The 19,935-nt window shown below is 41.5% G+C and overlaps 1 long non-coding RNA gene across 1 annotated transcript; it reads left to right on the forward strand.

Annotated features, from left to right (window-relative positions):
- The first annotated feature begins 15,266 nt into the window (after nt 1-15,266).
- LOC143851210 (uncharacterized) lies at nt 15,267-19,062 on the forward strand. Its single transcript, XR_013236256.1, has 2 exons — nt 15,267-15,370; nt 18,563-19,062. It is a non-coding gene; the product is annotated as an uncharacterized LOC143851210 (long non-coding RNA).
- The last annotated feature ends 873 nt before the right edge of the window (nt 19,063-19,935 follow it).

A 19,935-nucleotide genomic window follows, 5' to 3' on the forward strand; every position in this document is an offset into this window, starting at 1 on the left:
AGGAGACATTCACATCTTTCATTAGGCGCTGGAGGCGCAAGTCTGCCCAACTGAGCCATAGAATGTCAGAGGAAGACCAGATAAAGTTGGTCCTCAAGATCTTGTTTCCGCAGTACTTTCACTTCATGGCACCGCAGCACTATCAGAATTTCGATCATTTGATTAAGACTGGCACCCAGATCGAGGATGCTATTGCTAAGGGCCTCAGAGCCAAGACTCTATCTGATGTCCGAGAAGGGAAGAGGCCTATGATCCAACCAAAGGAAGTACAAGCAGTCAGTTATACCAGACCAGTGGCCAAGCCTGTTGCGGAAGTTGCTGGACCGGCGATAAGGAGGCAGTTCAGACAGTTTGACCCATTACCGTATCCACTGCTCATGATACTTAAGAAGTTGATCAGAGACAAGAAGATCAGACTTCCAGATGTCAAACCTGTACCTAATCCACTGCCTGTAAACTGGAGAAGGGATCAATACTGTGAATATCACAGGGGCTCGGGGCACATGACTGAGAACTGTTTGGCCTTGAAGCACGCGATTCAGAACATGATAGATAAAGATGAGCTTGCAGTTGAAAGGCCGAATATCACTCAGAACCCTCTCCCCAACCACCGTGTTGTTGCTCCTCCCACCACAAACACCATCTTTGTAGATGAGCCCATCCTCGATCCCTCTGCTCTCATTTGCGCTATTACATCTGACAAAACATATGTTTTGAAGTTTGACGATGAAGAGCTCAGAGAATTCAGAGAAAAAAGAACCTTATGTGCTGTCGTTTGACGATGCTGAACTCGCTGAGTCATCTTCATCCCATTCATATGCGCTTCAAAGTGTTGATATGGAAAAAACAAAGGAAGCCACCTATGTTCTAAGGATGTAGGACTTTGAAGAGGATGTCAGTAATGCACCTTATGTTTTCAGAACGGAGGAAGACGAACTGCTGTTGCTGGATGATCAGTGTGACGAGATGCGTCACATGACCAGAGGTGGGCGAGTATTCAAACCACCAGAATTGAGTGTAGAAAACCCGGCAGGGGTTGCAAGAAACTCAGAAAATCAGAGGCAGAATAAAGTGAGCGCAAACGAAGAAGATGAGAGCCTGTTAAAGTAGCTGAAGAAGACTCAGGCTAATATCTCGGTATGGGGTTTACTCATGGCCTCATCAAAGCACAGAAAGCTAGTCCTTCAAGAGCTTAATGCAGCACAAGTTTCTGTTAATACCTCGCCCGATGAGCTTGTCAGTCTCGTAGCCATGGTCAGAGCAGCGAAAACATTGTCATTCGCTGATGACGACTTACCTCCTGAGGGCCGAGACCATACTAAGCCTCTTAAAATCACAGTCATCTGTAACAAGAAGAAGGTGCCAGAGGTGTTGGTTGACAACGGCTCTGCGCTGAATGTTTGCCCGTTAAGCACCGCAGCAACCCTGGGGTTCAGTCCTGAGAATTTTATTCCATCCGAGCAGGGTATTCTAACATATGATGGCACTCGCCGAGATGTAATCGGGACTCTGGTCACTGAGATACAGATTGGCGGAGAGGACTTTGAGGTAGAATTCCAAGTCATAGATATTAAGGCTTCATTTTTACTGTTGCTTGGCCGTCCGTGGATGCACAAGGTCGGTGTTGTTCGGTCTACTCTTCACCAAAAACTGAAGTTCATTCGCAGGAACAGAGTGATAACGGTAAAGGGGGATCCTGATCTCGAGATAGGGCAGATCACTCCAGACCTAGCTGAGGAAAGATCCGAAGATGTCAGTTTGACGGGGTTTTCATTAGAGGTGACTGTGATCACTTTCAAAGAGGCTATGAATGAGGAAATTTATTTCCTAACCAGCACGAATTCAAATGTCATCAGGATGATTCGCCGGCAGGGGTATATACCAGGTGCTGGATTAGGCAAATACCATCAGGGTTTGACTGAGTTTCCGGTATTCAAAGCGTTCAATGGTTTGTTCGGGCTGGGGTACAAGCCTACAAAGAAAGAAATTGTAGAGATGAAGCAATTAATGCTGAAATGGGCAGAAAACCGTCACCGTGGGTTGGGATTACCAATGGCACCTATTGATTTGAAAATGAACGGCCGATTCCGAAAAGAAGGCGCAACCTTTCCTTTCTGTGGCTTTGCAGAGTTTTGGTTGGATGAGAGCACAGGGCAGATGCTTCCGGGGTTTGAGATTTTCTTCGATCTTGAGCTAGAAGATGAGCCAGTGGGTATGCAGATTGTAGAGGCAGAGTCCGAGACTGATTGGGCAGAGCACATAGAGCCGAGCCTTCTGAATTCGCTTTTCCAAGAAGGGTCAAAGACTGTGGCCGTGATTGGCAGGAGCCCGCTGATACTGGACCCAACTGGTCTTATCACCCCGGCTGAGGAACCTCTGACTAACTGGACTTCTCAAGTCCTACCCCAGGTTATTTTCCAGTACAATCGAATCCCTTCAGAAGAGTCAGTCGTCCGTAAGTACGTGTCAGTCTCCGAGTTTGATTCAGAGTCTATTTCTTCTAATAAGTCTTTTGATGCAGGTACCATAGAAGACTATTCTCCTAAGGTCGGTGGCGGTTCTTCTTTTTCTGGCAAGATTGAGTTGAAGATTGTTCCCAATAAAGCACCTGATGCTGTTTCCTCATATAGTTCTGAGTCAGTTGACGCAGGTGTCAACATATCCATCGAGTCTGTAACAACGAGTCCAAAGTTCATTGTACACCTCGATGAGGGTAATTCATCTGTTGATGTATTTGATTCAAATTTCAATGAAATAAAGGATTCTTCTTCTGAGTACATTCCTGTCTCTATTTGATCTACTGAATCTGCTTTAAAATCTGATAATCTTAATAATAACAATCAAGACTCCCCCTCTGATGAGGATGCCGACGAAACTCCCCCTGAAATCAGACATATGATCCAACAGGAGGAGAGTTACCGAGCAAAACCACTTGACGAGGAAGTTGAAACTGTGAACATTGGTGATGAAACCTCAATTCAGGAAATAAAGATTGGCAAAACTTTATCTCCTGAAGAACGCGAGGAATTGATCACTCTGCTTAAAGAGTTCAAAGAAGTTTTTGCTTGGTCTTACGATGATATGCCAGGAATAAGTGAGGAAATCGTCCAGCACAGATTACCCTTAATCCTTAGTGCTAAACCAAAGAAGCAAAAACTCTGAAAGCTCAAAATAGAATGGGAGTTGAAAGCCTATGAAGAAGTGAAGAAATTGTTAGAAGTAAAATTCATTCAGGTGGTGGAATATCCTGAATGGCTCGCGAACATAGTACCGGTGCCCAAAAAGGACGGAAAAGTCAGAATGTGTGTTGATTTTAGAGATTTAAACAAAGCAAGTCCTAAATATGACTTTCCTCTTCCAAGCATTGATCTCCTGGTGGATAACACCGCCGGGCATGCTCTTTTATCCTTTATGGACGGATTCTCGGGGTACAATCAGATTAAAATGGCACCTGAAGACATGTTGAAGACAGCGTTCATCACTCAGTGGGGTACATATTGCTACAGAGTGATGCCGTTTGGTCTGAAAAATGCTGGTGCTACATATCAGAGAGCCGCCACGACTCTTCTTCATGATATGATTCACAAAGAGGTTGAGGTTTACATTGATGACATGATCGTAAAGGGGAAGACTCGGCCTGAGCACACTGTTGCCCTGAGAAAGTTCTTTGAGCGGATCAGGAAGTATCAGCTTCGTCTGAACCCGAGTAAATGTGTATTTGGCGTTACGTCAGGGAAACTCTTGGGGTTTATGGTTAGCAAAAGAGGGATCGAAGTGGACCCGTAAAAGATCAAGGCGATTCAAGAAATGCAGCCGCCGAAGACAGAAAGGCAGATCCGAGGTTTCCTTGGCAAAGTTCAGTATCTGAGACGGTTCATAGCACATCTGACAATGACGTGTGAACCCATTTTCAAGCTTCTGAAGAAGAATTCCTCGAAGAAATGGAATGAAGAATGTCAGGAGGCTTTTGAAAAGGTTAAACAATGCCTATCCTTGCCCCCTGTTCTATCGCCAGTTATTTCAGGCCAGCCGTTGCTGTTGTACTTATCTTTCACAGATACAGCGATGGGTTGCATGCTTGCTCAGCAGGATCTTGAGTCTAAGAAAGAAAGGCCCATTTACTACATCAGCAAGAAGATGCTAGAGTATGAATTAAAATACACTGTTTTGGAGAAGACTTGTCTCGCATTAGTTTGAGCAACCCAGAGGCTTAGACATTATTTGCTTTCGAACAAGGTTCTTCTGCTTTCGCGAATGGACCCTCTAAAGTACTTGTTTGAGAAACCTGCCCTTACAGGAAGGACTGCAAGGGGGTTATTGTTATTGTCTGAGTTCGACATCACTTATGTCACTCAAAAATCAGTTAAGGGGCGGGTTATAGCGAAACAATTGGCTGATGCTCCAGTTGAGGAGAATGCTGTTCTAAAAGCCGAATTCCCTGATGAAGAGATTATGGATATCAAAGAAGAAGAGGTTCTCAGCACCAAGTGGTTAATGTACTTCAATGGAGCCGTAAACAGTCGGGGTCAAGGAGTGGGTGCAGTCTTGGTATCTCCAAAGAAAGAGTACATTCCTATCTCCATCAAGTTGCAGTTCGAGTGCACCAACAACATGGCAGAGTACGAAGCTTGTATTACCGGACTCGAAGCAGCCTTAGCTTTGCAGATTCAAGATATTGATGTGTTCGGGGATTCCATCCTGATCATTTACCAGATTAATGGGCAATGGAAAAGTCGAGAAGATAGATTGATCCCTTATAATATGTATTTGGAATCTCTAGTCCAGAAATTCAGGAGCGTCACATTTACTCACTTGTCAAGGACCAGAAATCATTTTGCTGATGCTTTGGCTACTTTGGCCTCGATGTTAGATATCTCTTCTATAATGGAAGTTCAACCGCTGGCCATCAGACTGCAATAGGCTCCTGCACACGTAAATGCTATAGAGATTTCAGCTAGATGTCCATATGGGAAACCTTGGTACACAGATATCAGAAACCTCATTTCGGGCAAGGGTCATCCTCCAGAAGCTTCAAGCAAGGAAAGGAAAACTCTTCAGAAGTTAGCTGCTAATTTCATCATTTGCAGTGAAGAGCTGTATAGAAGGTCATTTGATGGCATACAACTCCTTTGTGTTGATGAAGATAAAGCTGTAGAGCTTATTGGGCAGACTCATGAGGGTGTTTGTGGACCTCATATGAACGGGAAGATGCTATCTAGAAAGATCCTTAGACTTGGATTCTATTGGCCTACAATGGAAGCAGACTGGTTCGCATTTGTAAAGAAATGCCATAAGTGTCAAGTCTATGCGAATCTTATTCATGTTCCTCCTTCAGAGTTGCACTCCCTGACTTCGCCGTGGCCGTTTTCAGTATGGGGAATAGACATCATTGGGAAGATTTATCCGAGATCCTCGAGCGGACATGAGTACATTCTGGTGGCTATTGATTATTTCACAAAGTGGATAGAGGCTGCATCTTATGCTTCCATCACTTCGAACACAGTTGCGAAGTTCATCCGTACCAATATAATTTGCAGATACGGAGTACCTCACGAGTTGATTTCAGATAATGGATCACATTTCAAGAAAAAGGTGTTACACCTGTGTGAAGAGTTCAAGATAAAGCATCACAAGTCGTCTCCTTACAGGCCGCAGACGAATGGAGCCGTTGAAGCAGCAAATAAGAACATCAAAGTCATTATCAGTAAGATGACTGAGACATATAAGGACTGGTCGAACAAACTCCCTTATGCCTTATGGGCTTATAGGACATCGATCAGGTCTTCAACGGGTGTAACTCCGTATTCTCTGGTGTACGGAATGTAAGCTGTTCTCCCTGTTGAGTTAAGAATACCCTCTTTGAGAGTGATGGTAGAGGCCGATCTGCCAGAGTCAGAATGGGCGAAGGCCAGGCACAATGAGCTGCAGATGATAGATGAGAAGAGGCTGAGAGCCTTGTATCATATCCAGGGATATCAGAGACGGATTGAGAGAGCTTTCAATAAGAAGGTTCGTGTCCGAGATTTGAAGCCTGGAGATCTTGTATTGAAGTCCTACAGGGCACCGGTATTTGACCCAAGAGGAAAGTTCAGGCCAAACTGGTCTGGTCCTTACATTGTTGATGAAGTCCTGCCTGGAAAAGCCGTAAGACTCCTCAATGAAAATGGAGAAAAATTAAATGAACCTACAAACCTGGATCAATTAAAAAAATATTATGCTTAAGTACACCAGGAGGCCATCCTTGGACGATTTGAGCTTCAAGCCAATACCCAAATGTTTTAAACTATTTGCAAACCCTTTGGGCCTAGAAAAAAATGAATGATGAAACCCCTTTCTGCTAAAAGAACCTTTGAGCCGAAAGCAAAAATCAAAATTTCTTTGTTAAACTTAAACCAGGGGCATCTTTTATGACTTTCGTCATAAAAGATTTTAAACCCGAACTACGCGTGACCTGATTCCCAATTTCCTTGGGGATACGTAGGCAGTCTGGAGGATCCAGATTCGGTCCAGATACATGCAAACATACCAAAGTCTAACCGGTTTGAACCAAAGCCTACCTGAAAGTCCTTCTGGTGTATTTTAGGCCCCAGTTTGTAGAGAAACAGAAATAAAGAAAAGTGATGGAGTCTAGACCCGCTAGACTGAAAACCCGCAAGGGCGGTCTAGGCAAAAGTTAGGGTCATTCACCCGCTAAGCTGAAACCCAAAAAGGCGGCTTAGGCAAAAATCAGGGTGCGGAGCCTGCTGGATGGAAAATCTGCAAGGGCAGACAGTCCAGGCAAAAATTAAGGCATGCGGTCCGCCGAATCGAAAACCTGAAAAGGCGATTTGGTCATAGCAGCGACTTCATGAGGACAGGGCAGGGCTTTAAAAGCCAGCTAAGCTTTCAGTTTTCTTTGGCACCTTCTCAAAGTCTGAGTAAGCGCCATCAAGACTTCTTTTGGTACTCTTTGAGCTAGAGAGGTTGAAATTGAGCAATCTGAAGGGATAATAACCATGACGAAAATACCGAAAGGGGGGTTGAAGCACCTTTAAACACGGTATTCAAAAGATTCTAAAAGTGGTTGACTTTTACCATTTTAAAAAATCTTATCAGACTAAGAAGCAGATTTCAGTCTATCTTGGTATTTGAGTCAGGTGTCCGTCAGCGTCCTCGTTTGTTGTTCGTCAAAATCATTCCTTTGTCGAGTTGAGGTCAGTTTTTTGGGGTCCTGTTTAGTTGAAATTCCTCCCCAAGCCGGGGTGGCAAAAAAAAAGGAAAGAAAGGAGGGAAAGCAGAACTCTCAGAGAAGCAGAGAATCTATGGCTCCTGTGAACAGGTGCAAAGCAGAGCAGAATTCAGAGGTTGATAGGCTTTTAGCCCAGTTCCAGCGTTAGCAGATGACAGTGATGAAGCAAGATTTTGAGCAGAACCATGTTTTTGTGTTTTTGAGGAGCTTTATAAGCCCAAGTATTTATCAGAAAAGTTTGTAACCCCAAGTGTGCATTAATGAAAGCCTTTGGCCCGTTTTTCTTGTGTTGCTCTCCAACGAATGTTGTTATGGAAGTAATCATACTAGGGGCATAAAAGATGTCAAAAATGCATTGATATTTGAAATGGACATTCTCCTCAAATAGAGACCAGAGAAGTTTGAACACGCTCTTTTGGTTCAAGCTCTCCCGTCGAGTTGTTTTCTTTTAGATTAAGATTTTCAAAAAAATCTTATCCCCAGTAAAAAGGGCTTTTTGATTGATTAATGTGCTTGTTTAATTCTTACTTTCAAGTATTTGGTTGGTGTTGCTTTGGTAAAGCTTCGATTTCAAAAAAAGAAGAAGGGAGGAGACTCATTGAGTGTTGCAGACTCTTTGAGTGTTTGTATTTGAGACTCTTTGAGTAGTTGAGACCCTTCGAGTGTTACAGACTCTTCGGGTAGTTGAGACTTTTTGAGTATAAATGTTTTTGTGTTTGAGACTCTTTGAGTAGTTGAGGCCCTTCGAGTGTTACAGACTCTTCGGGTAGTTGAGACTCTTTAGGTATAAATGGTTTTTGTGTTTGAGACTCTTTGAGTAGTTGAGGCCCTTTGAGTGTTACCGACTCTTCGGGTAGTTGAGACTTTTTGAGTATAAATGTTTTTGTGATTTGAGACTCTTTGAGTAGTTGAGGCCCTTTGAGTGTTACAGACTCTTCGGGTAGTTGAGACTTTTTGAGTATAAAGGTTTTTGTGTTTGAGACTCTTTGAGTAGTTGAGCCCCTTTGAGTGTTACAGACTCTTCGGGTAGTTGAGACTTTTTGAGTATAATTGTTTTTGTGATTTGAGACTCTTTGAGTAGTTGAGACCCTCAGAGTGTTACAGACTCTTCGGGTAGTTGAGACTTTTTGAGTATAAATGTTTTTGTGTTTGAGACTCTTTGAGTAGTTGAGACCCTCAGAGTGTTACAGACTCTTCGGGTAGTTGAGACTCTTTGAGTATAAAGGTTTCTGTATGTGTTTGAAGCCCTCAGAGTGTTACAGACTCTTTGAGTGATCGATTTGATATTCCTCAAGTGATTGATTTACATCTGCATTGATAATGGTTTACATTCTCTGAAGTAATTCCATTGTGTTCGTTTTCATAAGACTACGTCTTAAAGATAAAGAGTATGTTTGTGTTTTGTGTTTGCTTCCCTTAATAAAGTCTTTGCGTTTTGGTTTAGATAGTTGAGTCGTGAGTATTAGAGAGAGACTATCTCATTGAGATATCGTAATTGCCGAGTTAAGGGTCGGTGAGAGGTTATCTCCCTTTTGCTTGCAGTCTTTGACTCTCGTAGTGTTATTTTGTAGTCTTACCTTTGTGAGTACCGTTTTAGAACCTAAAACCCAAAAATTTGCTTTGCTTTCGGGTCAACCAAAATGTGTCGTCTGTTCAGCTTTGGCATTCGCGTGTTACAGACATTCTGCCAAAGAGGGGCATTTGTAGACACCCCATTTTGACCGAACCCTAATAAGCGTTGGTAGGATGAAAACCCTATCAAACTAGTGTTTTAGTGTCCCAATTTGTTCCCAAGCTAGGTTAGGGTCCCACTAGAATCCCCATAAAATTTCATCAAAATCTGTCGTGATCTGCCTAGCAAGCGGACGACATTTGTAGAGTAGTGTAGTGTAGGAATAAGGGTGGCGATTCAGCCAGAAGCGGGGGTGCACAGGAATCTAGAAAACCAGTTCAAATTTTCCGTAATGGGTTGTCCAGGGAGAAACAGGGGGTATGCGGATTAGTGTGCAACAGAATTAGTTATGGGAGAATCTTAGGAAACTTCCTGGAAGCTTCCTAGGTGGTTAGAGAGCTCCAAATCCCCACCATTGAATTAAAAGGTGATTTGGATGGTTGAGATCATTTTTCAAAAGAAGATATTTTTGCAAATTTTTTCCCCCTGTTTTCTACTTGGGCCGCCTCTTATAGAATAATAAATTTGCCAAATGGGCTGTCCTGGAAGGTTTGGGGGTATCAAATATATCATTTCTCGTTTTCTTCATGGGCACCCCCCTGTGTGTTAAAAGGTATTAAAAATGCGCTGAAGGTGGTTGTCTCAGAGGAAAAAGGGGGGTCGAATTTTTGGTAGTTTCACCTAATAAAACCCCAACCGATTAGGGTTTTAAAAAAAAAATCATTTTTGCAAAGGAGATACAGAGAGGGAGAGAGATACAGAGAGATTTTCTCCCCCACCTCCGACCACCTTCTTTCCCGGCATCACCTCCGGCCGGAAACCCGGTCGGCCCGCACCACCACCACAATCCGCCACCATCTCCGGTCAGCTCCCCCCCACCACCTTCTTCTTCTACTCTTCCTCCACCTCCATACCCATTTCCCCTAATATCCAAACCCACCTCTACCCACCACCATTAAATCCGACCACCCCCTATCGGAATTCGACAACCCCCATCCCTCTACCTCTGATCATCTTCTCCGACCCCACCCTTTTCTCTATCTTCATCTTCATCTCCCATCATCCATACCCCCATCTCCATTAATTCCGGCCGGCCGCCATTAAATCCGGCAAGCCCCATCCAACCTCTCCTTTCTCCCACCATCTCAGCCATTTTCTCCAAACCCCATCCCCATCAAATCCACTCCAATAACCACCTCCATCACCCCAAACCCATTTCGCCATCAACACCTCCACCTCCCAAAACCCAAACCCATTTCAAGTCTCATCAAACCCTCTTCAGCTTTATTTTTTATTTTTAGCAAAAATCTGCAGAAAAAAAGGGAGAAACACAGAGAGAAACAGAGAGAGAGAGGGATTTTGGCCGGCCATCTTCTCCGGCATCATCTTCAGCCGGGTCCATCTTTCAACCGCCACTCTACACCACCTTCTTTTTCTTCTTCCACTTCCTCAGCCACCAACACCACCATAACCCATCCACATCCTCCATCTCTCTTACCATCAAACCCATTTTCCTAACCCCAACCCAGCCACCAAGACCATCTTCCACCTCCATAGAAACCCATTTCGATCTCTTAAACCCATCTCCACCCCATTCCGGCCACGATCTTCAACTCCGGCCAATACTCCATCCCCGACCACCGCCACCAAGATCCAACATCTACCACCGACCCCATCTCCTGCTGCATCTTCCCCGATTATTTCTTCTTCTCCGGCCATCTCATCGGCAAATTCAAGATCGGATTTAGTTATTCCCAGCCCTCAAATCTCAGATTTCTGCTTTCGAACCCTTCTTAAATCCGAACCTCATCTTCTCATTTGGATCTTACTGGAATTCTAGAAGTCTAACACAAGTTTCTTTGGGGAGGCCGGTTTCAGAGATCGAGTTTTTCCTTATAATTTGGGCTCTGATTCGACCTTTGGTCCTTTGACATTTCTATTCTCAAATTGCTGAAGGAGGCAGAGAATAAGTCATCAAGTGGTTTGATTTGCTGTCTTTGGGCATCATCATCACCTCTCAAGTAATTTTATTTGATATGTTTCGGTAGTTTATAGTATAAATGAATTCTTAATCACCAAAGTAATATTAAGCCTGTGATTTATAGTTTTGATATCATTGATGTGATTTTCTGTGTGTTAAAAGGTAAATTTGCAAAGCTCTGGAAACAAAAGTTTATGTAATGCCTTTATTTCTGTGATTTTTACATTTATATGGATCATGTTCACATTCTTTTATTTACCTGATTACTTGCATTGATTTATTTATTTATTGTTATTTATTTGTTTTTCTCTTTAGCTAAGATTTGAGTTCACAAGTGGATGCATGATTAATAAATAAACATGTTGGGCATTTTGGGAGTTAAGGTGAGGGAGTCCTATATCTGTTTTAGTGTATGTGCTACCATAAATCATGAGATTAAATGCTTTTGTTGGATTGAGTATCGGCATTGTAATAGTAGTAGGTCAGCTGTTTGAGTATGTGCGTATATGTAACTCATGACAGGATATTCACTCCTTTATGAGGCTATTGATGTTTCGGTTATAATATTTAATGATGATAGTTTTTTTTGTTCCAAAAATGTTTTCCTTGAAATTGAATCTTGTGCTGAAATTCATCTTGGTTATTAAGGAAATGAAAATCACTCAGGGAGGCTGTAAAATATTTTGGTTTTGATTTTGTGAAAGGTGTTTAGAAATATGGCTATAGGTATTCTTTTGTAGTGTATCTCTGTTCAGGAATTAAAAAAAATATATGGTTATTTGTATACTAGTTCAAGGGTATTAAAAATGTGGTCGGTTATGCTCTTTTGGGTGGTACATTCTGATCCATAGGTGTTTGGAAATTTGGATAGACATTGTTAATGCATTACATTAATGGTTGAAGCATCAAGGCGTGTAAGTATTGTCCTTTTCATTCAGTGGGGTCACCCATGGTATAAACTCTACTGGGATAATGGAATATCTCGTGGGCACTTCAAATAGCAGGGGTAGATAATGATATTGGAATGATCCATAGTCATCTTGCTTTGGTAGCCAGCATTCTTTCACGAGTCAAGTATCTCGTATAATTCATCTTGTTGATTAGGCAATATCTTCTCTATATCTTTTGCTCACTTGTTTATCTGATAGCTTTAAATGGAATAGAAATTAGCAGCTCAAGTGATCCCTGAAATAAATGTCCTATTTTTTTTTCCCTCAAAGTATCATGGATGATAACTGCATAAACAGGCTTTGTTAAATATTTGACTCTAGATGTTTCTCATGTTTCATGGGTATGATTTGACATCAATGCAGTCTTGTTTGACAAATCAAATAACTATAGGAGCAGATGATACATAGTTGATTGTTGCATTTGTTTTATTATTGTGCTTATGAGAATGGATGTGGCTGTGAGTGAATATATGTGAGGGTGTGAAGCACTCGAAGGTTTATCTCACCGCTGTTTTCACGAGAGAACATGTTGGTTGTGTCTTTTGAGGATCTTCTAGTACTTGAATAATTACATGAGCTCCGTGAATATTCTCGAAGTAGTTTAGTACTCGCGTGTAATCATTTTATGATAGATTGCCTTGGATCCTTTGATAGGTTTTTAAATGCAAGAGAATTCTGGATAAGATTTTGCCACTGGTGGGCATTAACTTTATCATATTCTAGGAAGCAAGCCAATTTCTTTAGGGGGACTTGCTTAGTCCTAGTAGCGTCCCCCTCTTTATTTAGCGAGACTTTTTAAGTCTTTTGGATATCCTTTTAATTTTTAGATTCCCTCGTCATTGCAAGACCAGGGCGATGAAGGCGCTAGCACAAGCCCATCCTTAGGGGACTTGCTCAGTCCAAGTAGCATACCCCTCCTTTGTATACAGGAGACTTGCCCAGTCTCATCAGATGTTGACGTCATTTATGTCTCGGAGACAAGCCTTGTCTCATATAGAGAGTTTTCCCTTTAGGAGGCTTACTTAGCCTCATGTTAGAGTGGCCTCCTCTTTTAGAGCGAGTCTGTGACTTGGTAGTGTTATTAGAGAGTCTCTGACTCATTTGTACTCCCTCCCTAGTGTTATTAGTTACGAGTTTTTCCATTAGAGACTAACTCAGTTATATAGAGCCTTCCCTGCTTGGGATCTTAGATTGTTTTCTCTGTTCTTGGGGCACTTCTTTGCGTGTTGTGGTTCGTCTCTTTGAGACGCTAGTTGCTTGTTCGGGGTTTCCCCTTTAGATTTAGGGCTTTGCCCTAGTTTGTGGTATTACTTGCGTGTTCCCTTTAAGATTGAAAGCATTTAAAGGTCCTAAAACATTGGAAAAGCTTTAAAATCCAAAAAACATTAGAAATTTGAAACTCAAAAACATTTGAAAAACATTAAAACCGTTAAATCATTTGAAGTGTTAGGTTTTAGTTAGGAGAGTTCGTTTCGAACTACGTTGGCTTGATCCTCTTCCACGAGGTACGTAATGCAGCTTGGGATACATATCCCAGGTCTAGCTAAATAAATCATTTAACCCTTTTTCTTCAAAACCTTATTTTCCAAAGATCTTCCTCTAGAGTTAGGAGTTTGTCCTAGATAGAGAGTTTTAGAGTTAGGAGTTTGTCTTTTGTTGTGTGCTTGTTGTGTGTTTGTGTTAGAGTTAGGAGTTTGTCCTAGCTAAGAGCGCCTCCGTCCGGTCAGTTGGCGATTCACATCGCCGACTGATGACTAGGTCTAAGATGCGTTAGTGATCCCATTGTTTTCCTTAGGACGCACAGCCTAGTTACACATAGGTTGTAGGAACCACCTGCATTAGCTTAAGGCTAATCTGCATTAAGTTAGGGCATATAAGGTGTCCTAAAATCCATAATTCACTGGAATTTAAATAATCGTACAAGAAACTTTAATAACTATTCCGGTCTTTTAGATCGAGTCTAAGATAGAGGTTTAGGTGTCTTAGGCATCATAACTTAGAATAGGCGCGAAGAACTACGTTGCCTTGATTCTCGTGGAGGCGGGGATACGTAGGCTTCTTTGGATGAACATCAGACCATCCGAGGACTCAGGCTTAAGCATTAAAGTCTTAAGGTCTGTTGTTAGCGCTTGGGATTTATGTTTGTATATCGATTTTTACATAGGATCATGATAGTGTGTGTTCATTTCTTGGCTTTCTTACATGCTTATTCTTTTATCTGCCTGCATTGCTGCTTATTCTTTACTTCGTTCACATGTTTCTTCTTTTATCTGCCTGCATTTCTGTTTATTCTTTACTTCGTTTATTGTATCTTAATTCATTTCATGATTAGCTGCTAGTTCTAGATTTTTTATCCTGTGCAGACTTTATACCTTTAGCTGTAGCAAGCATGTGTTTGCCCACAAGAACTTAGACACCTATTAGCATGTCACTCATAACCTAGTTATCATTAGGTGACATTTATTTCTGTTCTTTTGTGTGTGCTTATTTTCATCTCCGAGACATGCATGATTAGACAGACATTTTCTCGGAGATGCGTGTTCCCATTTCATATGATTTTCGCTTGAAACTCTTCAAGGTTAATAATAAATGGCATAGGAGACCAAGTGTTCGCACTCGGGCGAATTGGGGTCGCTCTTCGGACCTTCTCCATTCGTCATCAGGCACGGACCTTTTGTATCTCTGGTTATCCATTGCAAACAGAGCATTTGTTTTGGTTCCATGGCGTGTCCATGGATGGCGACTCTGAGTTATTTTTAGATATATCTTGGTTTCGAGCCCTAGCTCCGGATCAGGATGTATCTCTTTCTTTTTATATTGCCACTCATGCTATGCTGTGAGGGTGGCATCCGTTTCGAGAGTTCCTTGGCAGAGCTCTCCTTCACGTTGTGGAGATCTTAGAGGATGTAGGGATCCGTTCCCTCACCGTCCTCGGATCGGTCCACACTAGGGAACCACATCTTATTGTAGACACCCCATTTTGTTTTGTTTTAATCAACAAATAAATTAGTGTGTTAAATCCATGTGAGAACCCCCTCTATCATTGATTTATATGTTTTAGGTCATTAATATCTTGATCTAACTTTACGGATCATCAATCGGGACAAAATAAGCTAGGGTCACTTCATAGCCCGGACCCTGATTCCATTCCGAGACCCGATTTCCGTAAATCGTTAGATCAATGGCAGATCATGACCTGGGTCTAACCATCCAAAACCACCTAACCTCTCCTCTCATTCTAACCATTCAAACCTCACCTAACCTCACCTAACCTCTCCTCCCATCATAACCATCCAAACCTCACCTAACCTCACCTAACCTCACCTAACATCACCTAACCTCACCTAACCTTACCTAACCTCACCTAACCTCACCTAACCTCCTATCCCATTCTCCTATAAATACCCTCTCATCTCACCAAAGAAAAGGAGGAAAAAAAAGAAAAGAGGAGAGAACCCCTCTCTTAGAAAATTCAAGCCCTCTCTCTAGACCAAATCCCTCTTCTCCATAAGTTTGCATGGAATATCGTCTACAAAAAGGTATGTCTTTTGGAATTTTATTTTCTTTTCTATATTTGTAGGATTGAGTGTTGTTTTGCGTATATTTTGGTTGATGTCATGTTTAATTTTGTACTAGTTTGGCCTTGGTCATGTTCTCACTTATGCTAAATATAATTAATGTGTTAGGGTCATTAGAACCTATTTGCGATGGGATGTTGAAATCATTGGCTTGTTAGGGAATTTAGATTTCTTTTGGGAAAACAATTCATTAAAAATTTTGAACATTTACAAGAAAGAAAACTTGAATTTTACATGAATTATCAAAACCCATTTAATTTGGCTTACAAAACCTCCATCTTTCAATTGATAACAACAGCCCCCACTCCAATTTGATAACAACAGCCCCCACTCAATCTCAAGAACCCAATATCCATACCCCACCTTGCCAAGTAGATAAAAACAACCCCTTTTTCAAACATCCCATTTGAATCTAATCTCAGGCCCATTCAAGCCATTTTTCATATTCACCGTCTTTTAATCACTAAAAAAATAAGAACTATCAAAAGAAAACATGGGGGTGCCAATATCATTCCCGTCATAGTGCTAGCTGTTAGACTTTAAACAGATTTTTCGACCTCTAAACAACAGAATCGTTGGAAATGGTTAACTACAAAGTAGTAGATATTTTCGTGCCGTTTCCAACGAGTATTCGTGCTAGATCAGACAGCGAGCGGTTAAAAAGTTAAGTCCAAAATGGTTGCGGCACACCTTTAGGCATTTCCAGTTTAATGTTGCTGTCCTTTTGTTTGCAACACAAATTCGAACCTCTAAATCACAGATTTACAAACAATGGAGAACTACAAAGTTGTAGCCCTATAAAAGATCTTTCCAACGCATGTTTGTACGTTGAATTTGGCCAAGCGGTTAAAGAGTTACGACAGTTTTAGTGGGCTGCATTTGTCAGATCTTTTAATGGTCAATGGTTTGTCGAATTTGTGCAATTGTCAAAACTTGGTTGTGTTAACGTCATTTTCCAAACCAAAATCGAAAGACATTAATCTAAAGTATATCCAACCTAAAATTAACAAAACTAAAATTCACCCATTTAAAATCCACTGATAAAAATCCGTTAAAAGCCATTAACCAAAAGACCACTAAAAATTTCAAATGAAACTAAAACCTTCTAAATAAACAACTTTAAAAGCTACCAAACACACTAAATACCTTCAGATAATAAAAGCTTCAAGAAAACTCTAAAAGTTTCCACAAACCCAAAAGAATTCGAGATTCCCAAGAGCCGGTGGATTCAAAATTCCTTTAGGAACCCTTAGAGCCCAATTTAGGAACACTGGTGTCGTGTCGTGTCGTGTCCTAAGTTTTAGGGAGTCCTAGGTTTTAGGGAGTCCTAGAGTCAGGAGTCCAGCCTCATCACGGACGTTTGCTATGTATAGCAACCGTGCCATAGGTTTAGTTACACTAGTCACCCGATCTTTTCCATAGGACAAGCCTAGTAAACTAGGATGTAGGCTAACCTGCATTAGTCTAAGGGACAACTTGCATTTAGATAAGAATCATATAGCATCTTCGATGAAATCCTAAGATAATAAAATCCTCAACTTGAATTAAATAACTTCTCTTAAAACTGTTGAAACAGTCAATCCCGTCTAGGTCGGTGTCTTAGTTGAGTTAGGCATATGTAACTTAGCTTAGGTGCACCGAACTACGTCGACTCTGATCCCAGTGAGGCTTGGGTATGTAGGCAGCTTGGATGTCTGATGGCATACCACCCGCGAGTCGGCACCACAAACAAATTGTGGTGTTTTGTATATTAATTTTCTTGTAAATGCTTAATCAAATCACTTAGGACTTTCCATGAAATTAGAATTCTAGGAGAACTTTCACTTAGATTGAATCCAGACAAATTAATAAATCAAGATACACATTTAGGATTCACATTGAAATTAGATCATAGGATGCATGTCACTTAGTTCGCACATTAACATAGAGTTGAATGAGCCATTTAAAATAAATTTAAAAGAGTTAGCTTTTGGAATCGAAGACCGATTATCGGGCAAGAATGGTGCATGTGGTGGATAACTCCCCATACCTTCCATTCTCGTAACCAGGTAGCGAGTCTAGATTTCTGGTTAATTACGGGTCCTAGATCCCACATCTAGGTGGCGACTCTGTCAGTCTCTTTCGTGTGGAATTCGGATTGCCTTAGTGATCCCAAGTCCACAGGAAAGACGAATTCAAATCAATATTAAAATGCACACGCCAATCGCGTGGATACGAGAGACCAAGAGAGAGAGAGCGGCGGCTCGCGCCCCGCCCCTCTCGCGGGATCAGGGTACCACAGTCTGGCGACTCTGCTGGGGATCACCTAACTTCATTAAAATTCCAAAAGATAATTCATTTGAATTTAATTTAACTGGCTCATAAGAACTTTATCTCTTGTATACTTGTCAGATAAGTTTGTCTTGTTTTATTTTCTCATCACATTTTACTCAAACTTAATCTAACAAAACCTGAAGGCATCATAGATCGCGCGAACTTATTGCACACACTTACATCACTTGCATCTAAACCCTTGCATCTCACGTGCACACACGTCCTATTTTAGGAACCCGGAGTGTTATCTAGCATGGTTGACTGGGATTTCATCACCTGGTGCCTCTGTGCTAGAGAAGCATTCCACCCTTAGCCTGGTACCTTTATGGTACGTAAACGGATCTCTTGTTCACGTACTGATACGCCGGACACTGGTACAGTATATCGAGCAGGGGTTCGCGCTAAGGGAACTCTTGGCCTTACCCCTAGATTAACCCACACATGCATGTAGTATACGAACACATGTGCATCACGTGTGTGAGCCTAGTTTAGGATATCCTACCCATTGGTGTCTAGATTAGGCCGTGGTCCATCTTCCAATGGTCACGATCGGTCCTTATATACACGAACAAAGTCATGAGTCGAGATTCTCTCTCCACTCCGATAGATTAGGATTAAGGTTGATGCCTTCAGGTAACACTGATAAAATGTGAAAAAAAAAAATTCCCTTTGAGTTAGGATATAAATCCCATCATTTCCAAAGATCTCATAGGATTAGTCATTCATGATCTATCCGTTGAAAGCAATCTTATGCTATCTCATCTAATCTTTTGATCGTGCGTCTTTCGTTCTTCTGTCATACGATTCGATCGTATCTTCATGTCATCCCCTAACTGGCAGATGCAGAATCTCACAATCTTTCGATTATGCGTTCTCATGATCTGATCATGCCTGGTCCAGATAATCCAATCTTGCTTGTACCCCTGGTCTGTTCCTCCTCTAGGGGCTACCTTTTTCAAGATTATTTTGCTAAGTCCTTCAGAGTTCACTCTCAGAATCCTTGAGCTAGGGGCATTTCCCTATGCGAATCAGTCATCATTGTCCAAAATTGAAAGTATCAGCCATGATGATGTTCAGAACGAACCAGCCTTCGCCGAGCCTTCAACGCCAAACAGTTGCAGCAGTTAAAGTTTTAGTCACTTACTATTTTATGTTGAGTCAGTCATCATGGTCAGTATAATTGTTGAGTCCGGTCTTACAGTTAAAGGTCAATGCCTAGTCCAGGCAAGTTATCTTCTGTTTCCCTTTCTTATTTAGAGTTGTGAATCCTGAGCATGTTCAGGATAGGTCGTCTGATGTAATAGCTTTTGTTTAAATAAAATTTCAGTCAGTTCCAAAAAGTTCACTTGTGTCTGTTCTTAAGTGTGCTTCTGATCTTAAAATAAGACTCCCTCTTCAAATGAGGACAAAATTGACGAAACTCCACTTGAGTCACAGCAATTACTTGAACGAGAGGAGGAGCGCCAATCCCAACCTTTCAAAGATGAAATTGAAATGATAAACACTGGCACTGAAACTTTGATTCAGTGAATGCTGATTGAAAATACATTACCCTCTAAAGAGTGTGAAGAATTGATAAAATTATTTCAAGAATAAGAAGATTGTCTAGAAAAGCTACAACCGATACCAGGGGCAAGACATAGATGGAAAGCTCAAAGAAAATGAAGAAAGTGAGAAGATATATGCTATACAAGGGGCATAGAGTGGAAACAACTTTCATATTTCCAATCAATGACCTTGGTTCTCAAATTCATAACAAAAAGCCAACAAATTCAAGATGAAAAGTTCAAGAGCAAACAATGAAAAGTGATCATCAGATATCGAGAGTACGAATCCATAGATGGAGGATGTCAAAGAACAAGTTTCGCTCTATGAAAGTCAAAAGCACGTATTAGAATCTTGGAAGAAGAAGATCCATTATCTCTTACCTGGAAATGCCGTCAAATTCTGTGAAAAAAAAAAGAAAAGAAAAAATAAATAAATAATCAGTACCAGAGGGACCCTAGTAACCTAGATCGATTCCCAATTTGAACATCGGAAGGCCTCCTTTGGCCGAATAAATCCCAAAATCAGAACCCAACGTCAAAAGAATACCGGTTTGCAAACCCTTCGAGCCTGAATCAAATTCTCTTGAAAACCCATCAAACTAGGGGCATCCGCCCCGAACTACGCAAGACCTGATCCCTACACTGGGGTACGTAGGCAGCTCGGTT

The sequence above is a fragment of the Tasmannia lanceolata genome, unplaced genomic scaffold (genome assembly GCF_043159265.1).
Source record: "Tasmannia lanceolata isolate RefF3 unplaced genomic scaffold, GAP_Taslan_0.1 ptg000018l, whole genome shotgun sequence".
NCBI classification, from domain to species: Eukaryota; Viridiplantae; Streptophyta; class Magnoliopsida; order Canellales; family Winteraceae; genus Tasmannia; species Tasmannia lanceolata.